General features: G+C 44.1%; 1 pseudogene; it reads right to left on the bottom strand.

Moving 5' to 3' along the window:
• Positions 1 to 17683: 17683 nt before the first annotated feature.
• LOC102132472 (putative elongation factor 1-alpha-like 3) lies at positions 17684 to 19134 on the bottom strand (annotated as a pseudogene).
• Positions 19135 to 19581: the final 447 nt, after the last annotated feature.

The following is a 19581-nucleotide window of genomic DNA, read 5'->3' as shown; positions in this document are numbered from 1 at the left end:
AGAATAAAGTCCAAGCTTTTCATGGCAACCTTCGCTACTTTCCACATTCATTCATTACCCAAGAACTAGATCAGAAAAGAAACTGATGACTTAGGGAGCAAGATAATATTTTTTGAGGCTTCATTCCTGTGCTGCTGAGGTACATAGAACAGGCAAGAAAGGGGTCCCAGAGGAGATTATTCCCAGAGAGTATTAAGGAAAGTATAAACATTAAAAAAAAAAAAAAAAATTCACAGGCCGGGCACGGTGGCTGATGCCCATAATCCCAGCACTTTGGGAGCCCGAGGCGAGGCGGGCGGATCATGAGGTCAGGAGAGTGAGACCATCCTGGCTAACACGGTGAAACCCTGTCTCTACTAAAAATACAAAAAATTAGCCGGATGTGGTGGCGGGCGCCTGTAGTCCCAGCTACTGAGGAGGCTGAGGCAGGAGAATGGCGTGAACCTGGGAGGTGGAGCTTTCAGTGAGCCGAGGTCCACCACTGCACTCCAGCCTGGACTACAGAGCGAGACTCCATCTCAAAAAACAAAACAAAACAAAATTATAAACCTGCCTGGTGATTGAATACTTTGCTACCCTTTGTTCTAAACTGCAAGGCTCATTTTCTTTGTGCAATGTTGATGTTGATAACTGTGCACTGAAACTTCTTTTTTTTTTTTTTTTTTTTTTTTTTTTGAGACGGAGTCTCGCTGTGTCTCCCAGGCTGGAGTGCAGTGGCGTGATCTCGGCTCACTGCAAGCTCCGCCTCCCGGGTTCACGCCATTCTCCCGCCTCAGCCTCCCAAGTAGCTGAGACTACAGGCGCCCGCCACCACGCCCGGCTAGTTTTTTGTATTTTTAGTAGAGACGGGGTTTCACCATGTTAGCCAGGATAGTCTCGATCTCCTGACCTCGTGATCCACCCACCTCGGCCTCCCAAAGTGCTGGGATTACAGGCTTGAGCCACCGCGCCCGGCCTGAAACTTCTTTTTAAAGGAAGACCTAATTCCACCCCGACACCAGTCCCTGCTTCACTGATTCCATAAGACAAGAATTCCTACTTTTGAGATATCATGGGTTGGCGTATTTTAGAGACTGCTCTTGGCCACTCTGGGTGTGGGAACACAGGTGGGATCTAGAGTGAAAGCCGGCCCTCCACTCCCTCACCCTTCCAGGTATGCCTGCTTGGCTATGGGCTCAGAAGAAATGGGCTAGCTTTCAAGGGTGGCAGCTGGCAGATTTCCCTCCTCTGTATCTGCTCCTGCCATGCTTACTCATAACTCTAAAGCCCACAGGCCCTTCTTTTCCCACATCTCCTCCCCTGGATGTTTGTGGGGATGCAGAGATATATAATGATCATGAGGAAAGAGCATCACCCATTGGCAGATGAGTGGGGGTTTTGGAGTAGTACTTACTTAATGGTAAGGTTGGAGTGAATTTTTTTTAAAAAAGAAAACATTGTGTGTGACTTTAATTCAAAACAAGGTTATTAGCATAAGGCAAGCCTTAGTGGATTTATCTACAGTCAAGGGAAGGTGATTTGGCTCTTATGACCTAACTTCCCCCAATTACACACTGGTCCCTGAAAGACCCAAAGTGGCCCTTGTTTTCTGGATTGTATCATCAGGTTACATGATGCTTTCCCATCCCAAGGATTGTAGACACCCTCTACCCAGGAAGAAATACACATGTATCAGTTTGGATACATGACCTCCTCTTAAAACTTTATTCACAGCAAGTCTTGACATCTGGAGGAGTTTCCACCATCCAAGAAGGAAAAGACTAAGGTCCATATGGGAAGCTGGAGGTGAATGGGAGGGACAGAGGCTGCCCAGATAGCAGCTTTGGTTTCCTGTCTGCCTGTCAGAGCAGGAGGAGGTGGGCCTTGCAGCGCCTTGCATCTGTGTCGCTTCATTTGTAAGAAGATGACTGAAATAGTGAAGAGCACACAGGTAAATCGCTGCCCCCACCCCCATGTTTCCAGCAGACCAGCTCAGCAAGATCTTTCTACCTGCCTAGAGCCAGAGCTGCTTCTGGAAATATCTAAATTTTCTCTTCTACTGATGCCAAAACAATGAGTCCAGTCTTTGCCTTTTGGAAACCAATAGGGGATTGAGAGGGGAGATACCATGCATTCTCTCTACCACAACCTCCCTCACCACCCATCTTCATCAGTCTCTATGCGTACTGGCCTCTCAGGTCTAATGGGCATCTTATGATGGTCTTTGTCCTGTAACTAATGGAGGCTCCTCTCTATCTGAACATCTGCTCCCATCCTAAACACATACAACCTGAAAGAGAAGCCTTAAGAGTCTCCAAGGGCACTGTCTTCACCAGTGGGGGAAGCCACTCTCTGCCTGATCACAAGGATGGGTGAATACTGCAGAAAAAAGGGAATTCTAATGGCTTTACCCAGAAGCTTCTGCAAAGAGGATGATCCTGTCACTGCTTTGGGCTTCACAAGAAGGAAACGCTTTTCTTCCTTCTGTGCCAGTGAATGTTGCCTGTAACCTTACCCCTGAGCCAAGGGTGATGGTCTGCGAGAGAACAGTAAGTTAGGGCGGCTTACAAGCTGGTATCCGAGGGACGGGCAGGTGGCTCTGTGGGGTGGACTGTGTTCCTGCAGGAGTGGGGTCTTCACATTCTACTCCAAGGACCAAGTAGTCAGGGCCGGTGGAAGGGAGAGGAGCCATTGTGCGTGCCCAGGTGGTGTGGTGTTTTGTGTTTTGTCATATGGAAGCCACAAGTCACTCCGTCAATATTTTGACAAACCAGTTCCCCATCTTCTGGAAAAAATCAAACTCTTCTTGTTTTCTTCCTTTCTTCACAATGAGGAAATGGGCAACATTTTGGCTAAAAGTTTATAAACATAAGCACATATTTTCTGGTCACAAATCTTCTAGGTCCTGATTGATCTGAATTTCCCACAGGGGTGAGCAGGACCCACTTGTGGTTTGCTTATAGCTCTATCCATATGTGGAAGGTTTTCTTTTTTTTTTTTTTTTTTGAGACGGAGTCTCGCTCTGTCACCCAGGCTGGAGTGCAATGGCACGATCTTGGCTCACTGCAAGCTCCGCCTCCCGGGTTCACGCCATTCTCCTGCCTCAGTCTCCCGAGTAGCTGGGACTACAGGCGCCCGCCACCACGCCCGGCTAATTTTTTGTATTTTTAGTAGAGACGGGGTTTCACCGTGGTCTCGATCTCCTGACCTTGTGATCCGCCTGCCTCGGCCTCCCAAAGTGCTGGGATTACAGGCGTGAGCCACCGCGCCCGGCCCGGAAGGTTTTCTTTTCTTTTTTATTGAGATGGAGTTTCACTCTCGTTGCCCAGGCTGGAGTGCAATGCTGTGATCCCGGCTCACCACGACCTCTGCCTGCCAGATTCATGCAATTCTCCTGCCTCGGCCTCCTGAGTAGCTGGGATTACAGGCATGTGCCACCACGCCCGGCTAATTTTGTATTTTTAGTAGAGACAAGGTTTCTCCATGTTGGTCAGGCTGGTGTCAAACTCCCGACCTCAGGTGATCCGCCCGCCTCAGCCTCCCAAAGTGCTGGGATTCCAGGCATGAGCCGCCGCGCCCGACCAGGTTTTCTTTACCTTTGGCAGAATGACGTTATTTATAAGCAAGCATCTTGTGTAACAGTCAGTTTTATGTGTCAACTTGGCTAGGCTATAATGCCCAGTTTTCAATTAAACAATAATCCAGGTGTTGCTGTGAAGGTATTTTGTAGATGTGGTTAACCTCTATAATCAGTTGACTTTAAGTAAAGGAGATTATCTTTCATAATCCAGATGAAAGATAATCAGGACACATATTTCCCTGACAGATACACCTTGTTTTCCCTCCTTAAAGGGTAGAGGCTATCTCCTGCTCTTTTCTGTGTGTCCTTGAGAGACCACTGAGGCAGAATAATGCTGTAAAAAGAAAGTGGACTTTGGAATCAGGCACTGATTCTGTATTTGATCCTGGCTTTGTCACCTGCTAGCTGTGTATTCACCTCAACTTTCTTGTTTGTTCGTTTTGAGATAAGTCTTGTGCTATTGCCCAGGCTGGAGTACAATGGTGTAATCTCAGCTCACTGCAGCCACCGCCTCCTGGGCTCAAGCGATTCTCATGCCTCAGCCTCCTGAGTAGCTGGGATTACAGGTGCATGCCACCACGCCCAGCTAATTTTTGTATTTTTAGTTAGAGATGGGGTTTCACCATGTTCTCCAGGCTGGTCTCGAACTCCTGACCTCAGGTGATTGCCTGCCTTGGCCTCCCAAAGTGCTGGGATTACAGATGTGAGCCACTGTGCCTGGCCAGTTTATGGGCCTTCATTAGAGGTCAAGAGTGAAGCCTCCCATATATAAAATTAAATATTTAGGGTAGATTCAGTGGCTCAGGCTTGTAATCCCAGCATTTTGGGAGGATGAGGCAGGAGGATCTCTTGAGCCCAGGAGTTCAAGACCAGCCTGGGCAACATAACAAGACCTTATCTCTACAAAAATAAAAACAGTAGCCGGGTATGGTGGAATGAGCCTGTAGTCCCAGCTACTCAGAAGGTGGAGGCAGGACAGTCTCTTGAACCCAGGAGTTCCAGGCTGCAGCAAACTCTGACTGCACTCCAGGCTGGGTGACACAGCAAGACCCTGTGTCTTTTTTTTTTTTTTTTTTTTTAATTCCACATACTTACCAAACATCTGCATTTTTACGAAAAATCTCAAAGCAGGATTTCTAATGACAGATTAGGTATGTAAATTAGAAGTCTTCCCGCTGGCCCCTTTGTCTCTTAATGCGTGGCACTCCATCATCTGCCATTCTTTCCCATCCACTCTCTTTCACCCAGTCAGAAGCTCAGCTCAAACTGACCACTAGAGGGAACATGTGTCCTGTCCCCAACAGGGTTCTGGGTCCTGGCCTCAGGTGTCTGTAAATTACCTGATAGTCCCACTGGCATTGTCACTGAGCTACTGGCCTTGGGCGTACCAGGGTGAAGGCACTGTTCCTTAGTCCCAGATGCTGCCCCTTTCCAGTTTCTCAGTTATGCTTTATCTGTCTGGTCTATACAGGAGACCAGCTGTGGTAGGAAAGTATAAGGAGATGCCAAGAGTGGCTTCAGATAGAAGTGGAGAGAACACTGAACTAAAAGTCAGGAGTTTCTGATGCTTGTCCAATATCTTGACAAAAAATCATTGTCACCTCTCTAGGCCTCAGCTTTCTCATGTGTAAGATGAGGGCCTTAAACTAAGTGACTCCAAGTTCCTTTTCTGGGCTAATACCATATGAATCTGAGATCATGATCTCCAGACTCCCTTGATCCTGACTTTCAGGCTAATGCAAGCCACAGAGGAGATATAGGAGATAGACTGGGGCACAGATTGCATTGAGGAAAATGCATATGCATAAACAAAGTTTTGCCAACAGTTCTGTATTCTTTTGAGCACCTCTGCAAGCCCAGTTAAACACTACTGATGTAGGGGGTTTCAACATACCAGGGACAGCTTTAGCAATCTTAGCAAGGTCTGCTTCTTTAAGGAATTGTACAGAGCACCAACAATCTGGAAGTCTTGTCCATGACCCATCCACAGTCTTCTCTATAAACTCATTATATAGCTTCACCATGATGGGGCTCCAGCTGGCATTGAGGAGGGAGTAATCCTTTGTATCAGACTGGAGGTGGCTACTGCTTGAGACCTGATAAGTCCAAAACAGGTGGTGGACTGTCCCTGGTATTCCAATTTGACTCATTCATTCAAGCATTTACCTAATAGATGAGTCTATTTTCATCTCCCAGAGCAGGTACAAATGCCCAGAGGTAAGAGAGAGCATGTCAGATTCCTAGAACTGTAAATGTGGAAATGTCTAGTAGGAGTGAAGAAATGGAAGGGAGGAGGCCAGAGGGAGAGCCTGGGGCCCTCCATCAACCATGTAGGAGTATGTAGGCTTTATGCGAAGAGGTTTAAGCAGGAGAATGAAAGGGTCAGATTGGCAGGTTAGAAGGATTTCTGCACATGGGAAGTTACAGACCGGTCAAGTCTCCCTGACACTGGGGAGCCTTGCTAATATACAATTCAAAGACACATTCTTTCCCCTGCCTGTTTCCTTTCAGCTTCCAGCTCCTCTGTGCCTCCCTCTCCTGCTCCCCAGGTCCTTCAGGTTCTGCTTCTAAGATGGTTCACCTTGTTTGACTGTGTAGTTTATTTTATCTACTTACTTTTGTATTACAATCAGAAGGCTCAACCAGAGACTCCCTTTTCTGGGAGACAGAGTAGATGATTGAGTCCAGATAGCTAGCCCTCCCCACTGGGAATTTTGGATAATCCATTATATGACAACACCTTGTTTTATCTTCTACCTGGTTATTGTTTGAATTCACTGGTGCCAATCCGTCCTTCCTGTTCCTGGTACAGTTTCTACTTTTTCTGGTGCATTAATCTGGCTTACTCACAATTCCCTCTATATGCTCTTCTCTACCTAAACAGATGGAGAGAAACATAGCTTCTTAAATTACTTATAAACAGACAAGCTCTTAAAGGCAAGGGGTCGGGGTGAAGGAATGATCAACGATTGTTACTGCCATTCTGCAGGAAGTTCTTTTGTGAGCTAGTGGATGGTAGGGTGGCATTTGAATTCAGTCTCCAAAACTTTTCCCATTAATATGCCATACTTACTGCTGCTTGTCACTTAACTGCTCTGAGTATCAATGTTCAAATGTGTAAAATTGAGACTAACACCACCCTCCCCACAGATTGCTGTGCAAACTGCATGAGGTAATGATAATGTGAATGGACCTGGCTCAGTACCTGCCAGAGCAAGCATTCCAAGATGCTAGTTTCATCTGAATTCAACAGAAAAAAAAAAAAAATCTCTCCTTCTCCAGTTTGAGCCCAAAGAATTTTTTTTTTTTAGCAATGATTATATTAATGAAGCCTGGACTGAAATCTTTTTCAGGATGAAGTTACTCATGAAAATATGAAAGGGATGATATCCAGTTGATGCTACTTCTTAGCACTTAAATTACACACAATTCACTTTTAATTCTGCCTACTTTTTTTTCATCCAGAAAGTATCTTTTTTTTTTTCTTTTTCTTTTTTCTTTTTTTTGAGATGGAGTCTCGCTCTTGTTCCCCAGGCTGGAGTGCCGTGGCGTGATCTTGGCTCACTGCAACCTCCACCTCCCGGGTTCAAGCAATTCTCCAGCTTCAGCCTCCTGAGTAGCTGGGATTACAGACACCCGCCATCATGCCCGGCTAATTTTTGTATTTTTGTAGAGATGGGGTTTCACCGTGTTAACCAGGCTGGTCTTGAACTCCTGACCTCAGGTCATCTGCCTGCCTCGGCCTCCCAAAGTACTGGGATTACAGGCGTGAGCCACTGTGCCTGGCCTAGAAAATATCTTAATAAAATGTAACTGCTGCTTCCCCCCAGGTGCTACTGCTCAGATTTGCTTTCCCCAATTCTACCCACACTAGGGTTTGGCAATTCAACTTTCCCACATCAGAAATGTTCAAGAGAAACTAGAGGATGGCTACAGAGTCAGTAAACTTGGGCGGCGGAGCTTGCAGTGAGCTGAGATCCGGCCACTGCACTCCAGCTTGGGCGACAGAGCGAGACTCCGTCTCAAAAAAAAAAAAAAAAAAAAAGAGTGAAGGGACCTCTAGGTACTGTCTCTTAGCCCTTGGTGGCCTCACTTTGAGAGCCTTACCCCTCAAAATAGGCTAACAGAGCCAAGTGTAATGAGCATCTTCTAAGAAACAGGAGCCCTGGCCCTAAGTCTTCATTTTGCCAATATCTGCTGTGGCCTTGGGCAGGCCAACTTGCATTTCCAGGCCTTAGTTTCCTCATCTGTCAAAGGAGAGCAGCAGATCGAATACTATCTAAGGTGTCAGCTGTCTCATTCTGGGCTCTATGACCAGCCTCAGCTGCCCAGCATCTGGCAATGAGGATACTCACAGTGATGAGCTGGACCAGCATCCAGGCTGATCTAGGTGGCAGGTGCTAGCCAGCCAGAACTTGGAGAAGGGGTGCTGCATGTCGGTGCCCCACCAGCCATCTGAGACCGCTCTGCAGCACGAAGTCCAGCTGAGATCTGCCTACTGAACCTCCTCACAAAGGCTAGCTTCCCTCCTATTAGATGAGCATTGGCCTGAGGTTTTTCCTCAGCCAATCAGAGCCTGTGTTTGTCTCCTGAGAAGCAGGGGACAGCAGCAAAATCCACCCCGCTTCCCTTGCCAGGCAAAACACTAAGCAATCGTAAGTTAGTAAATTACAAATGCATTCGATGTGTAGAGCTGCCAGGAATTTTGGTTGTGTTAACCAGGTAGTTGGAATAATTGGATCAATCTTAGAATGTTTTCCATGCCAAGGGTCACTGAGGTAACCAACAATGTCTAGGAACCAACAATGACAATCAGTCCCTGTGTGTAAGGACAGTTGGCCCTGGGCACCTCACCCTAGTTCTTAGCTCTGTCTGGTAGGAGCCCAGTTTCTTCATTCATTCAAAAAATATTAATTAAGCACATATTTATGTGCTCTAGGTTCTGGGGATATGGTAGTGAACAAAACAGGGCTTACATCCTATAGGTAATGACTAATTGTTGTGCTTTCTACACCCCAGGTACTGTTATAAATGTTTCTGCTTTATTTCTTTTAATACTTACAAGATCTCATATACGGTCCAAATTTGAATTTCACCAATTGTCCTCAAACTGTCCTTCATAGCATTTTCTCCCCAATCCAGAATCCAATTTAGAATTATATATTAATATTTCAGTGAGATGTCATGTCTTTTTAGTTTCCTTTAATCTGGACCAGTGCTTTTAGCCTTTCTTTGACAGACATATTCATAACATACCATGTATATATACACACAGATACACACAGGAATTAACTCCAATTCTATCTGTTCTACTGTAGGCAAGTAGTGGTACTGCTAGCCAGTGAATAGTAGGTAATGTTAGAACACCACTTCATAACCCTGAACACATAGACTAGAGGAATACATTATTACTATCCCAATTTTACATGTAAGGAAACTGAAGCCCAGAAAAGTTTAAATAAGTTGCCCAAAGTTATACTACCAGTAGAAGGCTACATGCTGTTTATTTTATTAATAACCTTTGTATGTGTGCAAAGGGTTTTGCAGGTTACAGACTGGATATCAGGCCATTCTATAGAATAGACAGGAGAGATGGCATATCATCACCATCTTCATCATCCCTATCTTACCAATGACTAACCTCAATGAGGTTAGCTCAGGCTGGCTTGTAAGTAAAGGAGCAGGGTCCAGGACAGGTCTTCCAATATATCCCTTGCAGTGTCCCCTAAGGAAAATTTGGAATGATTCAAGATCCAGGAATATGTTCCACTTCACAAGTGTTGGCTATTCCAAATAGTCTTTGCTAGAGTCAGAGAGAGGAGAATCCTGACAGGCAGCAGCCTGGCAGAAGGTGGAGGAGACCTCTCTTCAAATCTCACCCCAACCACAGAGCTGATCCAATCCTGTTGTGCCCAGTATGGTGGGCCCTCTCACAGGGCTGGCTGCCCTCAGAATTGAATCTTCCAGGGCATGGACTGCTGTAGGCCAGGCAGTGGATCAGCAAATGAGAAAGCAGAGGACATGTGTAAGCATGGACTAGCTGGCTGATGCAGGAGGCAGGGTAGAGATGATTTGAAAGACATTCTACTCTGAGACTCTGTTATCAAGCTAAAGGGAGCTTGCTGCCCAATGCACTACAAGCCAATACTATGATACCAGATTTTGAGAGAAGAAAGCCTTCTTATTGGAAGTTAACTCGCAAGGTGACAGGAGTGTGAGGCTCAAATCTGTCTCTCTGTGCTGGCTTCAAAGCAGTATTTTTATTAGAAAAGGTTCAGGGGGTGGATTTTGAGATTAGGTGATTGGTGGAAGAAAAGTGGAGGTCTGAAAAGTCTCTGGGCATGCGCAGTTGTCTCTTCATGATACCTCATGGATCACATGTGAAAATTCAAGGGGAGTTAGTATGAAACATGTCATGTAAATTCAGGCTGGTGATGTTAGCAAGCTGGTTCTGCATAGACTTGCACTGGCCATATTGATTCCAACTGATGTTAGTCAGTTACTTTATCTCATAAGCAGAGAGAGTTTCAGTGTTAACAACAAATTATTTCTTTTCTTATCTGCCATCCTGCAAACTTAATTATTTCTATAAGTTACTGGTTTTGTTAACTTTTGAGGCGCAGATTCATTTCTAATTTGACAGCCTCCTGGGTTAACAATAATAATCTGGAAAGATTCTTTCAAGAGTAGGTGAGAAAATGCTGAGTAGGTGCCTAGCTCACAGTAGGTGTCTAAAAATGTGAGTGTTCCTTTCTTCTTTTCCACATATTCCTCCTACTCTCATCATTTCAACTCAGTATTTGTTTTATTGATACATAATAGATGTACATATTTTTGGAGTATGTGCGATAATTTGATACATTCACAGAATCGAATCAAGGTTGATGGGATATCTATAATCTTTTTTTTTCTTCAACTTTATTTTAAGTTCGGGGTACATGTGCAGGATGTGCAGGTTTGTTACATAGGTAAACGTGTGCCATGGCGGTTTGCTGCACAGATCGTCTCATCACCTAGGTGTTAAGCCCAGTGTCCATTAGCTATTCTTCCTGATCTTCTCCCTCCCCCACCTCCCACCCCCAATGGGCCCTACTAGGTGTTGTTCCCCCCATGTGTCCTTGTCTTCTTATCATTCAGCTCCCACTTATAAGTGAGGACATGTGGTATTTGGTTTTCTGTTCCTGTGTTAGTTTGCTGAAGATAACAGCTTCCAGCTCCATGCATGTCCCTGCAAAAGACATGATCTTGTTCCTTTTTATGGCTGCATAGTATTCCATGGTGTGTTTGTACTAAATTTTCCTTAGTCTATCATTGATGGGCATTTGGGCTGATTCCATGTCTTTGCTATTGGGAATAGTGCTGGAGTGAACATGTGCATGCATGTATCTTTATTATAGAATGATTTACATTCCTTTTGGGTACATACCCAGTAAAGGGATTGCTGGGTCAAATGGTACTTCTACCTCTAGATCTTTGAGGAGTTGCCACACGGTCTTCAACAATGGTTGAACTAATTTATACTCCCACTGACAGTACAAATGCGTTTCTGTTTCTCTACAACCTCACCAGCATCTGTTGTTTTTGGCTTTTTAATAATTGCCATTCTGACTGTCATAGGATGGTATCTCAATGTGGTTTTGATTTGCATTTCTCTAATGATCAGTGATGTTGAGCTTTTTTTTTTTCATATGTTTATTGACTGTATAAATGCCTGGATTTGGTTTGCCAGTATTTTATTGAGGATTTTTGCATCAATGTTCTTCAGGGATATTGGCCTGAAGTTTTCTTTTTTTGTGGTATCTGTGCCAGGTTTTGATATCAGGATGACACTAGCCTCATAAAATGAGGAAGGAGTGCCTCCTTTTTAATTGTTTAAAATAGTTTCAGTAGAAATGGTACCAGCTCTTCTTTGTACCTCTGGTAGAATTCAGCTGTGAATTCATCTGGTCCTGGGCTTTTTTTGGTTGGTAGACTATTTATTATTGCCTCAATTTCAGAACTCATTATTGATCTATTCAGGGATTCAATTTCTTCCTGATTCAGTCTTGGGAGGGTGTTTATCAGTTTCTTCTAGATTTTCTAGTTTATGTGCATAGAGGTGATTATAGTATTCTCCCATGTTTGTTTATATTTCTGTGGGGTCAGTGGTAATATCCCCCTTATTGTTTCTGATTGTGTTTATTTGATTATTTTCTCTTTTCTTCTTTATAAGTCTAGGTAACAGCCTATCTATTTGATGAATTTTTTTAAAAAACACCTCCTGGATTCATTGATTTTTTTGAAGAGTTTTTCGTGTCTCTATTTCCTTCAGTTCAGCTCTGATCTTAGTTATTTCTTGTCTTCTGCTAGCTTTAGGGTTTGTTTGCTCTTGGTTCTCTAGTTCTTTAGTTGTGATGTTAGGTTGTTAATTAGATATCTTTCTAGTTTTTTGATGTGGGCATTTAGTGCTATAAATTTCCCTCTTAACACTGCTTTAGCTGCATCCCTGAGATTCTGGTACATTGTTTCTTGGTTCTCATTAGTTTCAAAGAACTTCTTGATTTCTACCTTAATTTTATTATTTACCCAGTAGTCATTCAGGAACAGGTTGTTCAATGTAGTTGTGTGGTTTCAAGTGAATTTCTTGATCTTAAGTTCTAATTTGATTTCGCTGTGGTCTGAGAGACTGTTATGATTTCAGTCATTTTGCATTTGCTGAATGTTTTACTTCTGATTATGTGATAAATTTTAGAGTGAGTGCCACGTGGCAATGAGAAGAATGTATATTCTGTTGTTTTGGGGTGGAGAGTTCTGTAGATATTTATCAGGTTCACTTGATCCAGAGCTGAGTTCGGGTCCTGAATATCTTTGTTAGTTTTCTGTCTTGATTATCTGCCTAATATTGACAGTGAGGTGTTAAAATTTGCCACTATTACTGTGTGGGAGTCAAGATCTCTTTGTAGGACTCTAAGAACTTGCTTTGTGAATTGAATCTGGATGCTCCTGTATTGGGTGCATATATATTTAGGATAGTTATCTCTTCTTGTTGAATCAAACCCTTTACCATTGTGTGATGCCCTTCTTTGTCTTTTTTGATCTTTGGTTTAATGTCTGTTTTGTCAGAAACTAAGATTACAGCCCCAGATTTTTTCCGTTTTCCATTTGCTTGGTAAATTTTCCTCCACCCCTTTCTTTTGAGCCTATGTGCTTCTGCATGTGAGATGGGTCCCTTGAAGACAGCATACCGATAGGTCTCCTCTTTAGCCAGCTTGTCACTCGGTGTCTTTTAAATGGGGCATTTATTTAGTCCATTTACATTTAAGGTTAATATTGTTATGTGTGAATTTGATCCTGTCATCATGATGTCAGCTGGTTATTTTACAGACTTGTTTATTATTTATAGTGCTATAAATTTCCCTCTTAACACTGCTTCAGCTGCATCCCTGTGATTCTGGTACATTGTTTCTTGGTTCTCATTAGTTTCAAAGAACTTCTGGATTTCTGCCTTAATTTTATTATTTACCCAGTAGTCATTCAGGAACAGGTTGTTCAATGTAGTTGTGTGGTTTTGAGTGAATTTCTTCATCTTGAGTTCTAATTTGATTTCGCTGTGGTCTGAGAAACTGTTATGATTTCAGTTATTTTGCATATTTCAGTTATGTAGTTGCTTCACAGTGTCACTAGTCTGTGTCCTTTAGTGTGTTTTTGTAGTGGCTGGTAACAGTTTTTCCTTTTCATGTTTAGTGCTTCCTTCAGGAGGAGCTCTTGCAAGGCAGGCCCAGTGGTGACAAATTCCCTTAGCATTTGCTTGTCTGAAAAGGATCTCATTTTTCCTTCTCTTATGAAGCTTAGTATGGCCAGATATTAAATTCTGGGTTGGTAATTCTTTTCTTTAAGAATGTTAAATATTAGGCCGGGCGTGGTGGCTCATGCCTCTAATCCCAGCACTTTGGGAGGCCGAGGCGGGCGGATCACAAGGTCAAGAGATCGAGACGATCGTGGCTAACACAGTGAAACCCCGTCTCTACTAAAAATACAAAAAATTAGCCGGGCATGGTGGTGCTTGCCTGTAGTCCCAGCTACTCAGAGGCTGAGGCAGGAGAATGGCGTGAACCCGGGAGGCGGAGCTTGCAGTAGCCGAGATTGCGCCACTGCACTCCAGCCTGGGTGACAAAGTGAGACTCCGTCTCAAAAAAAAAAAAAAAGAATGTTAAATATTGGCCTCCAATCTCTTCTGGCTTATAGGGTTTCCACTGAGAGGCCCACTGTTACTCTGATGGGCTTCCATTTTTAGGTGACATGGCCTTTTTCTCTGACTGCCCTTAACATTTTTTCCTTTATTTTGACCTTGAAGAATTTGATGATTATATATCTTAGGGTTGATCTTCTCATGGAGTATCTTACTGGGTTCTCTGAGTTTCCTGTATTTGAATGTTGGCCTGTCTTGCTAGGTTGGGGAAGTTTTTCTGGATGATGTCCTGAAGTATGTTTTCCAACTTGGTTCTGTTCTCCCTGTCTCTTTCAGGTACCACAATCAGTCCTAGATTCAGTCTTTTTACATAATCCCATATTTCTCAAATCGTTTGTTAATCCTTTGTTATTATTTTTTCTTCATTCTTGTTGGTCTGTCTTATTTCAGAAAGATAGTGTTCAACCTCTGAGATTCTTTTCTCTGCTTGGTCTATCCTGCTATTGATACTTGTGATTGCATTGTGAAGTTCTCATGTTGTGTTTTTCAGCTCCATCAGGTCAGTTATCTTCCTCTCTAAACTGGCTATTCTAGTTAGTAGCTCCTGTATTTTTTATTGTGATTCTTAGCTTCTTTGCGTTTGGTTACAACGTGCTCCTTTAGCTCAGTAAAATTTGTTATTACCCATCTTCTGAAGCCTACTTCTGTCAATTCAGCCATCTCAGACTCTGCCCAGTTCTGTCCCCTTGCTGTAGAGTTATTGCGGTCATTTGGAGAAGAGGCACTCCACCTTTTTGAGTTTTCAGAATTGTTTTATTGATTCAGTGTCATCTTTGTGGGCTTATCTACCTGCAACCTTTGAGGTTGCTGACCTTTGAGTGGGCTTTTTGTGGGGTATTTTTGGTTGATGTTGTAGTTTTCCGTTTGTTTGTTTTTCTCTTAACAGGGCACTGACTTAGCAACCGTAGGGCTGCTGTGGTTTTCTGGGGGTCCACTCCAGACCCTAGTTGCCTCAGCTTTTCCTGTACCTGGAAGTATCATCAGTGAAGTCTGTGAAACAGCAAAGATGCCAGCCTGCTGTTTCCTCTGAAAGCTCTATCCCAGAGCGGTACTGACCTTTCCCTGGCCTGAACAGTCTTGTAGGAGGTGTTTGGAGACCCCTTTTGGGAGGTCTCACTCAGTAGGGGGAATATAATTCAGGACACACTTACAGAAGCAGTCTGGCTGCTTTTTGGTGGAGCAGGTTTGCTGTGTTGGCAGGAGTACTCTTTGTCCAGATGCCTAGACTCTCCAGAGCTGGCAGGCTTGAACAACTGAGTCGACTGAACTGCAGATATGGAAGCCATCCCTGCCCCTTACCTTGCCCCAGTCAAGCTCCCTTCCAGGGAGAGATCAGGTCTTTATAAGCCTGGCTGGAGTAACTGCAGACTCCCCATAGGAAGGCCCCACCCAGTGAGGAGGACTTGATTGGTGTCTGCTTAAAGAGGCAGTCTGGGCACAATCTGGCTAGGCAAATGTGCTGCATTAGGGGGTCCCCTCCTTGCCCTGACCACCTGCACTCTCCAGAGGTGGCAGGCTGGAATACTGAGTTGACCGCACTACAGAAATAGTGCCCACCCTTCCCGGGGAAACTCCTTCCTTTCTCAGGCAGGCTCAGCCTGTTGCCCCTGGCTGGCTGGAATTTCAAGTCAGTGTGTCTTAACTTGTGAGGTGCTGTGGAAGAGAGGCCTGCAGAATGATACTTCTTGGCTCCCTGGATTCAGCCCCCTTCCTAGGGGAATGTATGAACAGATCTGCTGCCTCACCAGGGATTTGGGGGCTAGAGTATGTAAAAGTCTTGGGTCTCTGTGAGTGCCTGAGTGGCTACTCTGCCAAGACTCCACACAGCTCTCTGTATAGGACCCAAGGCCCTAGAGATATGGGCTCATGAAGGGATCTCCTGATCTGTGGGTTGCAAAGATCTGTGGGAGAAGCATGGTTTCCTGGGCAGGGTTGCATGATCATTCACCACTTCCTTTGGCTGGGGGTGGGGGTTTCTTTGCCTTTTGTGCTACTCCCGGGTGGGCCATTTCCCCAACCTGCTTTTCTTCATTCTCCTTAAGAATTCTCCTCTTTAAGCAGACCGCGATCAAGTCCTCCTCACTGGGTGGGGCCTTCCTGTGGGGAGCCTTCAGTTACTCCAGCCAGGCTTATAAAGACCTGATCTCTCCCTGGGAGGGAGCTTGGTGGAGGCAGGGCAGGGGGCAGGGACAGCTTCCATATCTACAGTTCAGTCGACTCAGCTGTTCAAGTTGATTGTCTAGTCAGTCCCATTGTCAGAACCTGGATATTTCAGTTGAAGGTGCTGTATCCACTTGCAGCTTTCCTTACTCTCTGTGAGTGCTGTGGGCCACAGCTGCTTCTGTTTGGCCATCACCACTGCAGGACAAGCCACTGAGTAAGGGACAGGGCTGCTCACAGTGGAAACCACAAAGTAGCTCATTCTGCTCAGCACCTCACTTACTACTTTGCCAGAGAGACAGGGTGAGGAGCAGATCCTGAGTGAGCTTCCCTCAATGTCTGTGGTCTCTTTCCAGCTACCTGTAGGAATCCTTAGATATCTATCATCTTAAATATTTATCTTTTCTTTTTACTATGAATATTCAAATTATTGTTTTCCAGCTATTTTGAAATGTTCAATTGATTAATGTTAACTATAGTCGCCCTACTGATCTATTGACTACCATCTTACTTCTATCTAACTGTATATTTGTATCCATTAATTAACCTGTCTTCATTCCCCCTGTAACCATACCTTTCCCAGCCTCTGGTAACCACCAGCCAACTTTCTATCTGCATAAAATCCACTTTTATAGCTCCCACATGTGAGTGAGAATATGTGATATATGTCTTTCTGTGCTTGGCTTATTTTACTTAACATGTTGATGCAAATGACAGGATTTCATTTTTTTTAATAGCTGAATAATGATTCATTGTGTGTGTGTGTGTGTGTGTGTGTGTGTGTGTATATATATATATATATATATATATATATATATATATACCTGTTTTCCACTAAGGAGCACTTAGATCAATTCCATATTTTGACTGTTGTGAAAGGTGCTGCAATAAACATGGGAATGCAGATACCTCTTTGATGTGTTGATTTCCTTTCTTTTGGCTATATACCCAATAGTGAAATTGCTGGATCATATGGTAGTTCTATGTTTTTGTTTTTGTTTTACTTTTTCTTTTTTGAGATGGAGTCTTGCTCTGTCACCCAGGATGGAGTGCAATGGTGCCATCTCGACTCACTGCAATATCCACATGCTGGGTTCAAGTGATTCTCATGCCTCAGCCTCCCAAGTAGCTGGGATTACAGGCACCTGCCACAATGCCCAGCCAATTTTTTGTAGTTTTTGTAGAGACAGGGTTTCACCATGCTGGCCAGGCTGGTCTCGAACTCCTGACCTCAGATGATCCACCTGCCTCGGCCTCCCAAAGTTCTGGGATTACAGGCATGAGCCACCATGCCTGGTCTATTTTTTAGTTTTTTTGAGGAAACTCCACAAAGTTTTCCATAATGCTCTACTAATTTATTTTCCCATCAACAGTGTATGAGGGTTCCTCTTTCTCCACATCCATGCCAATATCTGTTACTTCCTTCCTTTTTTTTTTTTTTTTTCCTCATTAAACCTTTTAATGGGTCTCAAAATTCTGTGACGGATTTTTGGTCAAGTTGTTTCCATTAAAAAAGTACAGATTTTAAAAAATAATAATTTAAAACTGCCACACACAAAAAAGAAAATCAAAGTGGTCCACACAACATTCTCCTTTCTGTCTGAAGGTTTTATGATGCACTATTGTCATTAACCAGTCTCTTAGTGCTAAACTTAAATGGCCAATTGAAACAAACAGTTCTGAGACCATTCTTCCACCACTGATTAAGACCGGGTGGCAGGTATTAGGGATCATATTCACTTAGCCTTCTGAGCTTTCTGGGCAACTTGGTGACCTTGCCAGTTCCAGCAGCCTTCTTGTCCACTGCTTTGATGACACCCACGGCAACTGTCTGTCTCATATCACGAACAGCAAAGCGACCCAGAGGTGTTTAGTCTGAGAAGCTCTTGACACACATGGGCTTGCCAGGAGCCATATCAATGATGGCAGCATCATCAGACTTCAAGAATTTAGGGCCATCTTCTGGCTTTTTACCAGAACAGCGATCAATCTTTTCCTTCAGCTCAGCAATCTTGCATGCAATGTGGGCCATGTGGCAATCCAGCACAGGGGTATAGCCAGCGCTGACTTGGCCTGGATGGTTCAGGATAATCACCTCAGCAGTGAAGACAGCTGCTTCCATTGGTGGGTCGTTTTTGCTGTCACCAGCAACGTTGCCATGATGAACATCCTTGACAGACACATTCTTGGCATTAAAGCCCACGTTGTGCCCAGGAAGAGCTTCACTCAAAGCTTCATGGTGCATTTTGACAGATTTTATTTCTGTTGTAACGTTGACTGGAGCAAAGGTGACCACCATACCAGGTTTGAGAACACCAGTCTCCACTCGGCCAACAGGAACAGTACCAATACCACCAATTTTGTGGACATCCTGGAGGGGCAGGCACGAGGGCTTGTCAGTTGGATGAGTTGGTGGTAGGATGCAGTCCAGAACCTCAAGCAGCGTGGTTCCACTGGCATTGCCATCCTTCTGGGTGACTTTCCATCCCTTGAACTAAGGCATGTTATCACTTGGCTCCAGCATGTTGTCACTATTCCAATTAGAAATTGGCACAAATGCTACTGTGTCGGGGTGTAGCCAATTTTCTTAATGTAAGTGCTGACTTCCTTAATGATTTCTCATATCTCTTCTGGCTGTAGGGTGGCTCGGTGGAATCCATTTTGTTAACACCAACAATTAATTGTTTCACACCCAGTGTGTAAGACAGAAGGGCATGCTCTTGGGTCTGCCAGTTCTTGGAGATACCAGTTTCAAATTCGCCAACATCAGCAGTAACAATCAGGACAGCACAGTCAGCCTGAGACATCCCTGTAATCATGTTTTTGATGAAGTCTCTGTGTCCTGGGGCATCAATGATAGTCACATATTACTTGCTTGTATCAAATTTCCACAAGGAGATATCAATAGTGATACCACGTTCACGCTCAGCTTTCAGCTTATCCAAGAACCGAGCATACTTGACGGAGCCCTTTTCCATCTCAGCAGCCTCCTTCTCAAATTTTTCAATGGTTCTTTTGTCGATGCCACCACATTTGTAGATCAGATGACCAGTAGTGGTGGACTTGCCCAAATCTACGTGTCCAATGACAACAATGTTGATATGAGTGTTTTCCTTTTCCATTTTTGCTTTTAGGGGTAGTTTTCATGACACCTGTGTTCTGGTGGCAGATCCGGTATGAAAAAGCTCCTTTCTTTTTGATAAAAGCCATTTTAACTGTGGTGAGATGGTATCTCACTGTACGGTTTTTTTTTGGTCTTTTTTTTTTTTTTTTTTTTTGAGCCGAAGTCTTGCTCTGCTGCTGAGGCTGGAGTACAGTGGTGTGATCTCAACTCACTGCAACTTCTGCCTCCTGAATTCAAGTGATTCTCCTGCCTCAGCCTCCCTAGTAGCTGGGATTACAGGTGAATGCCACCATGCCCGGGTATTTTCTGTATTTTTAGTAAAGACCGGCTTTCCCCATGTTGGCCAGGCTGGTCTTAAACTCATAACCTCAAGTGGTCCGCCTGCCTCGGCCTCCTAAACTGCTGGGATTACAGACATGAGCCACTGGGCCCAGCCTCATTGCAGTTTTGATTTGCAAATCTCTCATGATTAGTGATGCTCAGCATTTTAAAACTATACCTCTTGGCCAT

The sequence above is a fragment of the Macaca fascicularis genome, chromosome 2 (genome assembly GCF_037993035.2).
Source record: "Macaca fascicularis isolate 582-1 chromosome 2, T2T-MFA8v1.1".
Classification (NCBI taxonomy): domain Eukaryota; kingdom Metazoa; phylum Chordata; class Mammalia; order Primates; family Cercopithecidae; genus Macaca; species Macaca fascicularis.
Note: the sequence above shows the minus strand (reverse complement) of the source record. Positions and strands in the feature narration are given on the sequence as shown.